Source organism: Malania oleifera, chromosome 6 (genome assembly GCF_029873635.1).
Source record: "Malania oleifera isolate guangnan ecotype guangnan chromosome 6, ASM2987363v1, whole genome shotgun sequence".
NCBI classification, from domain to species: Eukaryota; Viridiplantae; Streptophyta; class Magnoliopsida; order Santalales; family Ximeniaceae; genus Malania; species Malania oleifera.
In genome coordinates this window covers 83,084,572-83,100,672 of record NC_080422.1, presented here as the reverse complement: position 1 = coordinate 83,100,672, position 16,101 = coordinate 83,084,572, and the positions used below count along the sequence as shown (strand labels likewise).

At 38.6% G+C, this 16,101-nt stretch overlaps 2 pseudogenes; both read left to right on the top strand.

The window, feature by feature from the left end:
- The first annotated feature begins 2,515 nt into the window (after nt 1-2,515).
- On the top strand, nt 2,516-9,526 carry LOC131158678 (uncharacterized; annotated as a pseudogene).
- Nucleotides 9,527-13,924: 4,398 nt separating this feature from the next.
- Nucleotides 13,925-15,847, top strand: LOC131158677 (chitinase 1-like; annotated as a pseudogene).
- The last annotated feature ends 254 nt before the right edge of the window (nt 15,848-16,101 follow it).

Sequence of the window (16,101 nt, the reverse complement as noted above, 5' to 3'; positions counted from 1 at the left end):
TAGTATTTTGGCATTTCACTTTGGTGCGATATTTCCTTGTTGGATTTAGTAAAAATGAAAGCTATTTTTCATTCTAACTATTTTATATCGAAAATCCTTAAAAAAGGAAACGAGTTTACACCACTTTTAAAAAAAATGTCATTTTAAGTCATCCATTGCATTAGATAAAATTGATCATCCTTACACATATTATTAAAAAACAAATGCGTACATGCAATGCATAGATAAGTCTTATATTCCTCAAAACCAAAGCCTGAAATTGTAGCCTCATGCATGTTTGTTTTTTTCAACTTCATGTATTCATTGAAGCTTAGACCCGTCCAAGAACGGTTACTATACATTCATTCCTAATCGTACATATGAGACAAATCAATTGTTATATTTCAATTGATTATTAGTCATACTATGTTGACTAATAATCACTTGAACATGTTAATTATTTGTTTCACTTATGATTAGTAATGTTTATATTTCAACCATTCTTGGATTGTCCAATGTGGACAGTTCAGGAAGTTGTATTTACATTGTTGTCATCGTTCACGCTTTGTCAATTGTCATTATATATTTTGAGCACGTCTCTACTTGTATTCTCTGGGTGCATAGTGGGGTGTTGTAACAATTTGTTAGTGATGGAAAACTAGCAAAATTTTCACTTCCCCCATCTCGTGTGCTTGGAAAGCCATGAGGAGATGCTGCCAAAATTTATAACAACTACGACGAAGGAATTTGAGCGATTGATTGCAATGTAAATGCAACATTCCTGAATGGGATAGGATTCGTACCCTTTAGAGTATGATGGTTGATTATAGGATTCACGATGTATGCATGATAAACATTATGAGAATATAATGAACACCATTTACTTGAACATATTATAGGGTAATTAATGAACATGGATTAGAGTTGGATGAACGCTCGGGGTAGGTTTTTTCCAGAATATGTGAAAGGGGTACATGATTTCATAGAGTTCACGCGCCCTCGTGCAGACAAAGCCATTAGAATAAGGTGTCCTTGCAAGAAATGCCAAAACATAACATTCAAAGACATTGATCTGGTTCATTCACATTTATTGGACTTTGGAATGGAGAAAAGGTACACAAGATGGGTGTTCCACGGTGAAGATTACATAGTTCAGAGCGATAATGATGACGATGAAGATAAGGGGGCAAATATAGTAGGTGGTGATACACGTTCGGAAGGGTTAATCAAAATGTTAGGTGACTTGCAAAAGGGGATTGCAGTGGACACGGGTGATGTCAGTGTGTCGCATTTTGGTGATGAAACTACTTCAATGGGTACCATACCTTGTGATCCTAGTACTTTGAATCGACTCGGTAAATCATTTGCTAATCTTATGAGGGATGCATGGGTGCCCCTATATCCAAACTGTAAAAAGTTCTCAAAATTAGAGTTTCTGATAAAGTTGCTTCATGCAAGGACAATGCATGGGTTATCTCAGAGCGTATTCAACATGCATTTAAGCCTCATTAAGGCAGCACTTCCTGATGGTGAAACACTTCCCCAGTGTTTTTATGAGGCGAAGACATACATGTGTGAATAAGGTCTCGGTTACACTCTAATAGATGCATATAGGTATGATTGTGCACTCTTTTATGGTGAACATAAAAATGCAAACGAGTGCCTAGAATGTGGTGAACCGAGGTATACAACTAATCAGAAGAAGGGTAAAAAAATCCCTAAAAAAGTTTTGTGATATTGTCCATTAATCCTGCGACTGCAATGATAGTATATGTGCAAAAAGATTGCTATAGATATGAGATGGCATCAAGAACGTTTTCAAGATGTAAACACCCTTAGCCATCCAGCGGACTCTGAAGCTTGGGCCGAATTTGATCAAATACATCTGTGGTTTGCTAGTGATCCTCGCAACATCAGACTTGGCCTTGCTTCAGATGGGTTCAATCCTTTCGGTAACATGACCAACCTATATAGCATGTGGCCAGTTATGATGATGTCATACAATATGCCGCCATGACGATGTATGAAAGAACCTTTCATTTATATGTCTCTGCTGATTCCCAGACCGAGAGCACCTGGTAATGATATTGATGTTTACCTGCGTCCGTTAATTGAAGAGTTGAAAGAATTATGGGAAAAAGGAGTGGAGACATTCGAAATGGAAACCGGGACAACATTTCAGATGCATGTTGCAGTCTTGTGGACAATTAATGATTTCCCCGCATACGGCAACATGTCAGGTTGGAGCACAAAAGGTTACTTAGCATGCCTAGTATGTAATAAGGATGTTGGGTCCTTATCCTTGAAGCATGGCTGCAAGTTATGCTTTATGTGTTATCACCATTTTCTATAAACTGGACATCCTTGGAGGACTCGTGGCCTCAGAAGCTTCAATGGAAAACCTAAATGAAGGTCACTGCTAAAGCAGCTAAGTGGGGAAGAGATATTAAACCAGCTAAGGTTGATCGGAGATGTGAAATCTGGGAAACCACCCACCAGTAGAAAAAGAAAACGCGCTGAGTGGGAGTTGAATTGGACAAAGAGAAGCATCTTCTTCGAGTTGCCATACTGGAAAGATCTTCTAATACACCACAACTTGGATGTCATGCACTTCGAAAAGAACATTTGTGAGAATTTCATTAGTACATTGCTTGATATAAATGGGAAGACAAAAGACACCGCAAATGCTCGCTGAGATATGGAAGATATGGGAATATGACTTGAGCTGCAACTGTTTCGTGATGGGGACAAAATTCTTATGCCATCAACTTGTTAAACATTTTTGAAGGATGAGAAGAATAAATTCTTCGAATGGTTGAAATCCGTGAAGTTCCCCTATGGATATGCATCGAATATAGCTCGATGCATAAACACAAAGGAAGGGAAGATGCTAGGAATGAAAAGTTATGACTGTCACGTCCTTCTACAGCGGGTTCTACCCGTTTTCCTTCATGGACACTTGACTGAAGATGTTTGCTCGGTGTTGTTTAAGTTGGGATTCTTTTTTCGGCAGTTGTGCTAAAAAAAATTGAGCATAAACGTACTTGAATGGTTACAGGATGACATTGTGATCATACTATGCAAGATGGAGAAAATTTTTCTGCCAACATTCTTTGATGTGATGGTCCACCTAGCTATCCATTTACCAAGGGAGGCCATAATTGGAGGACTAGTTCAATATCGTTGGATGTATCCTATTGAGAGGTAAAGTATAAAGTCCTTGTCTAATGGTCATGTGATTTTCTTGTTTTTATTATTTATTTATTTATTGTGTCTACAAGTCTATAATGCTACGTAAAATGCATAGGTTCTTGTCCACATTGAAGGGGTACGTGCACAATAAGACATGGCCGAAAGGTTCAATCATTGAGGCGTACATTGATAGTGAATGTCATGCATTTTGCTCAATGTATCTACATGATATTGACACAATGTTCACTCGTGATGAGCGACATGCAGATGCTCATGCTATTAATGCAAAAGATGAAGAACCCAGGAGCTCTATATTTCGAGAAAATGTTCGGTTTCTCAGTGCACGACGATTTCATTGATATGGATGACCTAGAAAAGGCTCATTTTTACGTCCTCAATAATTGTGATGAAACTATTCCATATAGTGAGTACGTGGTTCCAAACTCCTTACTTTGCATTGTATTTACATATGCATAATTATATACTTACTTGACATTAACATGTACTACTGTTGCATATAGCGAACATAAAGCTGAACTCCTAACCCAAAATGAAAGGAATGTTGACGAAAGACATAAGAAGGAATTTATCGAATGGTTTGGGAGTCGTGTAAGTAACAAAAACTGCTTGAGTGAGAAGCAATGTATGTTTTTACTATTGACGGTTTATTCTTCTAAACTCCTATTTATTTAATAGATAATAGTCATGTTTTACAATAAGGAACCAACGGCAAGTAAAGATTTGTATGCATTGGCATGTTGCCCTGATCAACGAGTTAACCGCTACAGCGGTTGCATTGGTAACGGGTTACGATTTAATACAAAGTCCCTTAAACTGCATAGAAGAACCCAAAATTGTGGGGTTGCGGTGCTAGGCACAGAAGGAGATGAAGAAATTGACTACTTTGGTGTGTTGGATGACATTATAGAGCTTAGCTAAGGAGCAAACAGAGTCGTCCACCTGTTCAAGTGTACCTGGTGGGACATCGGCAATAAAAAGACTAGGTAAAACACTGATGCCTACTTCACCAGTGTCAATTTTAGCAAGACCTAGTATCATAATGAACCTTTCGTACTTGCGACGTAGGAAGAACAAGTGTCTTACCTTAAAGACACAAATTTGAAAGGTGAATGGCATGTGGCCCAAAAGATTCCTCCCTGAAATTTGTACGCTATTGTAGAAGTTGCAGATAGTGAGATGAGTGCCAGTGAGACTACATTCCAAGAATATGAGTCATCTGTCCACGCTGCAGCGCAATCTGCTACATATGTCATCGAAGAAGGCGCTGATCCTATACCATTGTGTAGGGATGGTGCCAGGGCAGAACACGTAGGGACTGTTGACATTACAATTGAACCTTTTGTAGACGTTCACTTCATTGACGATGAGGAAACTGATGAGGAAGATGAAACAGGGGTCGAGTACTATAGTGAAGAGGAAGACACTTTATAAAGTGAGGATGATATCGATATTGAGGACGTATAGGGGGGTAAGCATGTTATTTTTGTCATTATGTATCTAACATGTGTAAATAACTTAAAAATAGATGTATGCTGCATCCATTTAATATTCGTACTTCTTATATTTACTTGTCTATTAATTTGCAGATATGGCATCAGGAGGCCGACGTTGGAGAAATCCTCTCAAGCACACTAGTACATCGCATTAGGATGATCCGACATCCTCCAGAACGGCAGACCCCATCGGTTCTAATGCAGCGGCACCATTGTCTGAGCCATCGGAACCTCGGCTAGACATGGATACCACTTATGCGACTGACACGCAGGGTGAATTGCTGACCGTCATGGATACCACTTATGCTACTAAACAGTGGATTTGGATTAACATTCCTCCAGGATACACCGCCCCACTGAACGATTGGTGCACCACGTGGATGAGGGAGCTCGGCATTATATGTCGACAGTATGCCCCAGTCATCGTATTCAGATGGCTGCAGGTAACTCAGGAGCAGCGCATGGTTCTTTATATGCGCATTTTGGTAAGTTCCCAAACCTTATAAAGTTGTTTTCAATTTAAATGTTTTTTTACATTTAATATACTAGCTAATTAACAACTTTCTAACATTGTAATTGTATTACCTATATATATAGGAGGAGTTTGATATGGACATCCTCGAGGATGACCATGTGAGGAGGGTGGTCGACGTCCAATTGTGTAATAAATTTAAGTCCTATCGCTCGAAATGCACTCCCATTTTCGAGCGATGGGAAATGAAGTAGAAGCGCGGCCATACGATAAGATATCCCAAGAGGATTAGGATGTGGTGTGTCACCATTTCCGCGACCTGCTCTATCAGGTGATGTGTTTGTATTATAATCACTAATTTTTCACAATGATGTCTCTAATAAGTCGTCATTACATCTTCCTTGTAGGCCATATGTGAAACAAATGCTGCGACCCGCAGCAAACTCCCTACGACACATCGCGGTGGATCGAGGCTATTCTTAAATCATTGCTAGGTAATTACTATATATAAAATTATTTGACTATTACATGACATAATACCAATGATGTCTTATATGATAATGTCGCGTGATCCCAAGACTGGCCCAGGTATATAGACAGCAACAACAGTCAGTGCACAATGTTTCAGGGGATGCGTATGAGTCAGCAAAAGCAGTTATTACTTTGCGAAGTGGAAAAGAAGTTTCCCGTCCTGAATTAAATACTGATCAATAGCCAGCCGTGCTGACACTTAAGGCGGTAGATGAGATAGATAAAGGAAAGAAAAAATTAGATGAGGCTAGCTCAAGTTCTACAACGCCCGATAATAAGGAAGATAAGCTAGTTACGGAATACCGGCCGGTGGTCCCATACCCTCAGCGTTTGACATCTGAACAAAAGAACAAGTATCATATGGAGATTCAAGAGATATTCAAGCAAGTAAAAATCAACATCCCACTCTTAGATACTATACAGCAGATCCCTACATATGCAAAATTCCTGAAAGACCTCTGCACCGTGAAAAGGAAACTGAACGTGAAAAAAAAGGCTTTCTTAACTAAGCAGGTCAGTGCATTGATTCTTAGTCAGACTCCACAGAAACTTAGAGATCCTGGGACCCCTATGATACCAATCATGATCGGTGAATCTCGTATTGGAAGAGCTCTACTTGACCTTGGGAGTAGTGTGAATCTGCTTCCGTCTTCGTTATATGACCAGCTGGGTTTAGATGAATTGAAGAGAACTACTATGATGCTACAGTTGGCAGACATATCTGTAAAGGCTCCATGAGCTATTGTTGAGGATGTTTTGGTTCAGTTTGACAACTTTTACGATCCCGTAGATTTCGTTGTTTTGGATATGCAGCAGCCTGTTTCCACCATTTATCAGGCTCTTGTCATTTTGGGGCGACCATTCCTTGCTACTTCAAACGCTCTGATTAACTATCGGAGCGGAGTCCTCAAGCTCACATTTGGGAACATGACACTGGAAATGAATGTTTTTAATGCTCATAGGATGTCAAGTGGGTGTGATGATGCAGATACTCATGCAGTCGATGTGATAGATGACTTACACACTTCAGAGCTACTGTCGGTACTCGAGGTCGATGCCGCACTTGAAAATGACTCTTTTACGTAGTTTGAAGGGATTGATGAATTATTGCTAGAATTCGAGGATCAGATCCCAAATAGTGTTCCTCATATGTTTGATGCGAGTTATACAAGTAGTTGGCGTAAGCCTACATTTGAGGCCATTGACCTACCAGAAATTCTAAAGTCATCCGCAGAAGAAATACCAACACTTGAGTTGAAACCATTGCCTGCTGAGCTGAAATATGCTTTCTTGGGTCCAATAGATGGCACATTCCCTGTGGTAATTTCTTCACACCTTACTCTTGAACAGGAAACTAAATTATTGCAGGTACTTCGAGAGCATCGAGGAGCGATTGAATGGACTATTGCTGACATCAAGGGTATCGACCCTTTTATTTGCACTCATAACATCTTCCTCGAAGGAGACGCTAAACCAGTTCGAGATGCACAAAGGAGGTTGAATCCAGCCATGAAAGAGGTGGTAAAAAATGAAGTGCTGAAATTATTAGCTGCTGACATCATCTATCCAATCTCCGACAGCAAATGGGTAAGCCCAACACAGGTAGTTCCAAAAAAATCTGGTTTGACTGTCATTGAAAATGCTAATGGAGAATTGATCCCATCTAGGAAAGTAACGGGTTGGCAAATATGCATTGATTATCGTAAATTGAATTCGGCTAGCCGAAAAGATCATTTCCCCTTACCTTTCCTAGATCAGATATTAGAGAAAGTAGCTGGTAATTCTTTTTATTGTTTCTTGGATGGATTTTCTGGTTACTATCAAATTGCCGTAGCACCTGAGGACCAAGAGAAGACTACCTTCACTTGTCCCTTTGGCACCTTTTCTTTTCGCAGAATGCCATTCGGTCTATGCAATGCCCCTGCTACTTTCCAACGCTGTATGATGAGTATTTTCTCTGATATGTTAGATGATATGTGCGAAATTTTTATGGATGACTTTTCTGTATTCGGTAAGTCTTTTGATCATTGTTTGACACATTTAATTGCGATTTTGAAAAGATGTGCAGAAAAGAATTTACTTCTAAATTGGGAAAAATGTCAATTTATGGTACGTAGTGGTTTAGTACTCGGACATTTGGTTTCTGAGCGTGGTATAGAAGTTGACAGGGCCAAGGTAGAGCTGATTTCTCAGTTACCTATCCCTAAGACAGTCTAGGGTATTCGCTCCTTCCTTGGTCATGCCGGGTTCTATAGACGTTTTATTGAGGGTTTCAGTTGTATTGCTAAACCATTATGTATCTTGTTGCAAAATGAAACTGAATTTGTGTGGACCGATGATTGTCAACAGGCCTTTGAAACACTAAAGCGACATTTGACTATTGCACCTATCATGCAACCTCCTCAGTGGGACTTGCCATTTGAGATCATGACCGACGCTAGTGACTACGCTCTTGGTGCTGTTCTAGGTCAACGAATTGATAACAAGCCGTCGGTTATTTATTATGCCAGTCGAACTTTGAATGATGCTCAGAGAAATTATACTACCACTAAGAAGGAATTGCTAGCTGTTGTTTTTGCTTTAGAAAAATTTCGCTCTTATGTCATTGGTGCACCTATCATTATTTTTACTAACCACTCTGCTTTGAAATATTTATTAGCAAAGAAGGACGCCAAACCCAGGTTGATCAGGTGGATTCCACTCCTCTAAGAATTCGATATCACCATACGCGATAAAAAGGGCGTGGAAAATGTTGTAGTTGACCATCTTTCTCGGTTGCAGCTACCCGAGGTACCGGTGTCCCCTCCCTTAAATGATGACTTTCCTGATGAACGTCTCTTCGCTATGTCACGCGCTCCATGGTTCGCCGACATTGTGAATTATCTTGTCACCGACTGAATGCCAGACCATTGGCTCACCCAGGACAAGCGTAAGTTCCTAACTGAGGTAAGACATTATTATTTTGATAATCCATACCTGTTCAAATATTGTTCTGACCAATTGGTGCGTAGATGTGTTCCAAATGATGAATTTAATTCTGTGATGCATTTTTGCCATGGTGGGACATGTGGAGGCCACTTTGCTGCTAAGAAAACTGTTTCAAAAATATTACAAAGTATGAAAGATGTTGAAATATTACAAAGTATGAAATATTACCCCAGTAGGCCACTCTACTGGCCTACCATGTTTAAAGATGTTGAAAATTTTTGTAAAGCATGTGAGGCCTGTCAAAAATTAGGAAAAATTACTGCCAAGAATGAAATGCCTATGTCCCCCATATTGACTCTTGAGATTTTTGATTGTTGGGGTATTGATTTTATGGGACCTTTCCCCATTTCTTTCGGGCATTCTTACATTTTGGCCGCTGTGGGCTGTGTTTCTAAATGGGTGGAGGCAATACCTTGTCGAACCAATGACCACAAGGTTGTCATACGTTTTCTCAAAGAGTTATTTGCCCGCTTTGGCATGCCCAAGGCAATCATTAGTGATGGAGGGTCCCATTTCTGTAACAAACCTTTTGAAAAACTCATGCAAAAATATGGTGTAACACACAAAGTCTCTGCCCCTTACCACCCTCAGACCAGTGGTCAAGCTGAATTGGCCAATAGAGAGATCAAAACGATACTTGAGAAAACTGTGCGTCCTAATCGTAAGGGCTGGTCAAAAAAACTTGTTGATGCACTTTGGGCCTACCGAACAGCTTTCAAGACAAACTTAGGGATGTCTCCCTACAGGTTAGTATACGGTAAGGCATGTCATTTACCTGTTGAAATTCGATATCGTGCTTTATGGGCTATCAAACAGATTAACCTTTCACTTGATGATGCCACAGGCTTAAGAAAATTACAGGTATGCGAGCTTGAAGAATCTTGAAGGGACGCTTACGATAATGCTCGTTTGGCTAAGGAGTGGATGAAGTTGCTACATGATAAGAACATCAAAGAAAAACTTTTCCCTTCTCAACAAGTGCTACTCTATGACTCTCAACTGCATGTGTTTTCTGGGAAATTGAAATCCCGGTGGGGTGGTCCGTATATTATTGAAAAAGTTCATTCTCATGGTGCGGTAGAGATTGTAGATCTGAAGAATGGCAACCGCTTCACAGTCAATGGACAGTGCCTAAAGCCTTTCATGACTCCATTAGATGTCGACAAAGAGGTCTTGCTTTTGCAGGACCCTAGGGGAGTCCTCTGACCTTTCTATGCTACTGTTTTATTTTTATTTTTATTTTTTTTTCATTTATTTGTTTTAATTGTGTTTTTCCCTTTTCTTTCTTGTTACATTATTCAGTACTGTTCCATTAGTTGTTTACCGTGCACAATTTTATTTCCCCTGCGCTTTCACATTGAAGACAATGTTCCATTTTAGTTGGGGGGGGGGTGAGCATTCGCATGTGACGCTGTGCACATACACGTACTGGGTTTTATATTTCAAAAAAAAAATACAAAAAAAAAATCAAAAAGAAAAAGAGAAAGAAGGAGGAGCACTGAAGGATTACATTGCATTATGCCATGCTTAACATTGACTCATACCTTTCACATACTCGCGTATAACTTAAGAATGACACACTTGAGTCAATCATGCATAGTTTCTATTTATATGATCTTATGACTCCATGAAGAATCGATTGGCAGTACACTCGTATTAATTTGGCTATATAATTTCTTGTATCTACATGCATCTCACGAGGCTAAATAAACACATTTACATGATTCATTGTACTTAGGGTTCCTTGTGAGCACTGAGAGAACAACCGTGGCGACTATGACACCTTGTGAGATATCCTTGAGCTATTTATCGTCTTTTTGAGCGTTAATATCAAATCAGAGTTCATGGAACTCAATTCTCTTTTTCTGGATGATTCCTTTGTATACTAGTCTATGTTTTGATTTGCTAGCTTAGAGGTGACACCTAGTGGGGAGATAGAAACCTAGGTCTTGTAGCCTACTCAAAATGTGAAGGCTGAGCCATCCCTAGAGATAGACTTAGTTTATAGACCACTATTCGAGCTCAATTTTCATTGATTGTTTGAAGATTACAAAAGAAGTGTTATGATTGTCCTAATTGATCAAGAAAAGATAGAAAATGAAGAATGAGAAAAATAAAGAATAAGCAATATACATGCGCATGAAATGAAATGTCAATGCCGGACCAAATACATATCACAAAAAGTAAAGGACGACACATATTTTCCACGTATGAAGATGCTTCAACCGGTTAATGCCTCATATGTATTCACGACAAGTTTGTGAATGAGTTGATCTAGGGTGGTCTCAGTTGGATATGGCGAGTAGGTGAGAAGATGCTAGGGTGAAGGACCCGACACCTCATAGATAGACTAGATCCTTTCCAGACTAGTCCACTCCATATACTTAGTGTTGTTCCTTTTAATATGTGGGATGTTTGATCATGACACTCCTCCTCACATATGATGAGTGAACCCATTTTCTTTGAGTGTTCTTGAGGGTATACCAGTTAGGCCGAGTCAAAGCGACCATTCTGTAGGTGTCCACTGGCGTCCTAGGTGTACTGAGTCACACACATCACACACACCTCGAGAGTTTACTTGTTTATACTTGAACTTATATGATTGCATTAACTCTGAATGGGCCACTGATTAACTTCATGTGAGTACACTGCTCTCAAATCACATATAAACGATGAAACTTGCATGAGTGACGTGCTTTAGAGTTGTGTGCATTGAATATGAACGAGCTTGTGTGAAATTCAATTATGTTCTTATATGTGAAGTGGTATAATTATGTCGCATGTGCATTGATTTCATGATTACTGGAGTATGTAGTTGTAGATACCACCCTGAGATTCATTCACGTCATTTGCTAGAGACTAGCAAAACGTTAGTTGGGGGGTGTGATTACGCGTCAAAACTACGTAATTTGGCATCTTAACCCGGGCTTTACAATTTATATTTTTAATTAAATGTCCAAAATTGTCCAATATTTTAATAAAGTGTCAAAATCATCATTCTTGAACTTTATTGCACTATTTATGAAGTTTTGGTAATTTTTTGTTGCAGGAAAAATCTCAAAAACCAAAATTGACACCTGTTCGTATTTCAAGTATAACTTTTCTGTTAGAGTTCTGATCGAGATGATTCAAATTTCTAGAGAAAGAGGAAAGGATTATCTACAACTTTTGTGTTTTGCATTTTGCAAGAAACCAGCTCCAGAAGAGTCAGATTTGTGATGAACAGAGAACAACAAAAAATGAAAAAAAAATATTATAATTGGGTTATTGATGTGACCCGACCATGCATGGCCGGATCGGGTTGTTCCACGCCGGATCCTAGGGCGCCGCCCTCCCTACCATTTAAATCCTCTTTATTCCTGTGGACCACTGTTCTCTCCTCTTCATCTTCTTCTTCTTCTCTTCTTCTCTTTTCCTTCTTCTTTCCCTTCTCTTTTCCTTGGCCTTTCTCTCCCTCTGCTCCCTCTCATAAATTCCTCTGTTGTTCTTTCTCTTCCCTCTCGCTTTCTCTTCTCTATTTGACTCCCCCATTCTCTCTTCCTCTCTGCCTTGTGTCTCTCCCTTTCTTTTATACTCTCTTCCTTAACTCTCTCCCTCTCCCTACGTCTTCCCCTTCCCTCGGCTCTACAACTCAGCCGTGATAGCTGAGCACCCAGCACCACCCAGGTAGCCACCTTTGAGCAGCTCTCAACCTTCAGCAACAACCATCACCTACAGACCATCCCAGCAAGCAAGCCCCCATCTGCAGTCGTGGTAGCCCCTGTTCTAGCACTGCTGCATCTCTGCACAGCCTCCGGCCACAGCTCCCCTCTACTACCCGAGCGCACCAACACCAATAGAGAACTGAGAGCCCATCACAGCTACTCGTCTCTGCAGCCCGTGACACACCATCAGAATCAGCAGCCTCTCGGGTGTTCCACAGAAGCCACACCAGGTCACCATCCCATCTACCTAAAGCTCCACCAGCCTCTGTTCTCTTAAACTTCAACAATACCAGCAGCCAGAGCATCTCTGCTTCTCTCTCTCTCTCTCTCTCTCTCTTCTCTCTCTCTCTCTCTCTCTCTCTCTCTCTCTCTCTCTCTCTCTCTCTCTCTCTTTATCTTTACTCTTTCTTTTATTATTACTAATTAAACAGTTGAATATTGTTAACTTTTTATTTGAGTTTATTGGAATTTTTAGATTTCGAATATTATTTAGGGTGTTTCATTATTATTGAAGTTTAATTGTTTTTTTTTTATTCTCTTCCGGTTAAATTTTTTTCCGTAGATTAGTTTAATGTTCCAAGTTATTTAATTAATTTAGTTAGGGTCAGTTTCGTCAAAGTTCATATTTTTCAGTTTTGTTAAAATTCGTATTTTTATTTTTCGGTATCATTCAAAGTTTAGATTTTTGATGTGTTTGCATTTTTGTTCGAGTTCTTGGTTTGAATTATTGATCCATATTAAAGGTTTGATTTTTAGTGTGTGCGTGTGTTTGATTGAGTTTCCTTTGCATGTTTTAATTCCTTATTTGTAGTTGCCATCTTTAATAATGCCCGTTTAGGTATTTCCTTAAGTAGACTAGGATTTCCAAACTTGTTTTTTAATTGAGTGAAAGTTAGTTTTATGGTTTTTAAATTACGTGCCATTTAATTTATCAGAAGTAAAATTGAACAACCTTGAAAACTCTGAATCTAAACTGAGTTCAGTACATTTTTATTTTCGATTGGGAGAATGTGAAATTGAGATTAAAACGCATTCCCTGAGGAGATGATCTACCCCTTGGGCTTAATATTATACGACGTAACTCCTATACTTGGGATAGCTTTCGAGCTGCTTATTTTTCGAGTGAGTCAGAGCCGCTGCCGGATCTGTATCAGAGAACACACCAACAGCAATCGGGGGAGTGGTGCGAGGGTGCGCAGGACAGACATGTAAGTGAAGCAAAAGATTTAGTTTATTACTTTATTCAAAACATCAAATTTGTAGTCTTACTTATTCCTTTTTATCATTTTCATAATTGAAATTAGGCACGGATGGTCGAGTTGAGGGATGCACCTGTTTCAGAGGGGACTCAGCACATGACAAATTTCGAGATCACTTCCCAGGTGCTTGGGTAACGAGCGGGGGACTAGGTGAAAGGTATTGGAAGTGGTTACATCGCCCCAACAGCAACATCATCCGTAGGTGTGGCGGCTCGTGTAGAGATGGAATGACAGTGTCGAGAGGCCGAGTATGATAAGCAGGAGATGGCTCGACGGATGTAGATGATGGAAATGGAGAACGCGGAATTGAAATCGGAGGTCTCCAGCTTTCGAGCCCAGATGCAAGCCATGATGGATAGGCAAGGGCGGTTAGAGGAAAGGATGCCCCAATCAGGACCAGATGATGCGGGTGGCTCCTCTGATTATTTATGATCACAAATTGAGTTTCATGTTAAATCATGCTAGTCTAGAATGCCTCCTGCATAGCGGATGCAGTTGATGTGTATTGCATGCTGGTAGTGGATATAGGTTCTCGTGTGCCTTCAACTTCTTATAAATGATCTATTTCAACCTATCAGGTGCAGGTTTTATGGGAAAATGTTCAATTTACAGATGGCATGCTAAAATTTTCCAAAGTCCTAAACAAAAGATAAACTTAGTTTAATGTTGAACTATTTTTAAAAGGATGAGTGAAACTTAGGAATCATAATAAATGAGGCAATGTAGACTTAGTTCATTTAGAACGGACATTCATTTACAGAAAAATAAATAGAGATAAAACTAATGGGCATAAATTTCTTTGAGTTATACACACATGAAATTGAAGTTAGAATTAAATTAAAAATTAAAAAAATTGAAGATTGAATAAAAACAAATTTGAACTAACTTGGTATCCTTTTCTTGTAAATAAATAAAATGTTGATATCATTTCTCAACTTGAGTATACATTCTTAGATTACAGGAGCTTCCATTAATAGGCAACATAAATTTGAAAGCTAATTCACCATTGTGAATGTTTTGGGTTCCATAGAAGATGGTGGACTAAAATTCAAAGAATTATGAGCCGAATAGATCGGGAGAGGAAGGGTCTCAATGGAGTTAAAATGTAGGTTTTGAGAAGTGAAATTTCTATTTAATATAAGGGTAAACTTAACATTACATATTTATCACTTTAAGGACTATCAAAATTTTCTTTTATTCTTTAAGAAGTAGTTCAATGCTAGTTGGAAGGTCATATGTATTGCATGTAATTTTATGTAAATAATAATGTGTAAAATATTTTTATAATTTCAATATTAAAGTGTGAATATTCAGAGTTATTTATAAAAATTAATACCTTGTTTAAAAATTATAAAATACAAACCATATGAGATATTATTATAACACCATATAAATATAGGACTTATGGACGTGAAAAATCTTAATAAAAAAAATTATGACACTAATGCTTTGATTAACCTTTTGAAAAAAATTGAAATTTTAATATTTACATAATAAGATGTTTTTTCATTGTTTTTTTTTTTTAAATAAAAATCTTGGTACATGAATTCTTAGGAAAATATAAATAATATATTATAATTTCTAAATTATCATTTGCTATATAAAATCTTGATCAATTAATTTTTTTTTTTTTTTTTTTTTTTTTTTTTTTATTGTATACCTTTCCCTCTTCATCAACCTAGACAGCACCCAACACCTTTGGTGTCTTCAGTGAATACATAGGAGCTGAGTTCAAACATGTCACATTTTCAGACGTACCCATCAACCCACAAGTCCAATTCCACTTCATTCTCTCCTTCTCCATTGATTACATTGCCTTATTTTCTCCTCGTCCAACAAATGGAAACTTAAGCATCTTCTGTGATTTAGATGATCTCAGCCCCTCCCATGTTTCTTCTATCAAGGGTAAACATTCGAATGTCAAAGTAGCATTTTAAAGCTGATCCTAAAACTTTTGCTCAGTGCATAGGGCAACTCATAGCGACCCTTAAGGAGAATGGGGTAATCTCTTTTGCTTCTATAGCTCCATTTGATGATAATGAAGTTTAGAAACATTACTTGGCTCTGTGGAAGAGTTATAGGAACCTTATAGACTATGTTAATTTTCAGTTTTACGCATATGATAATAGAACATCTGTGTCTCAGTTCATTAGCTACTTCAATACCCAGACGATTCAGAGGCATGTTATTTTGTATATAGTACAATAGTGGCAAAGCAGATTCATGTCTATTTGGGTCTCACATTGATTTTTCAAGATATGTTTAAGTCATTTAAAAGCTTTTCAACGAGCACATTAACGGATGACTCGAGATAACAAATTTTATTTAAATTATGAATTTAAGATATGGTTACATGGATTACTGTCGTGAATATGCTACATGATTTCATGCTAGTATAGAATGCCTCCTACATGGCGAATGCAGTTGATGTGTATTGCATGCTGATAGCGGATATAGGTTCT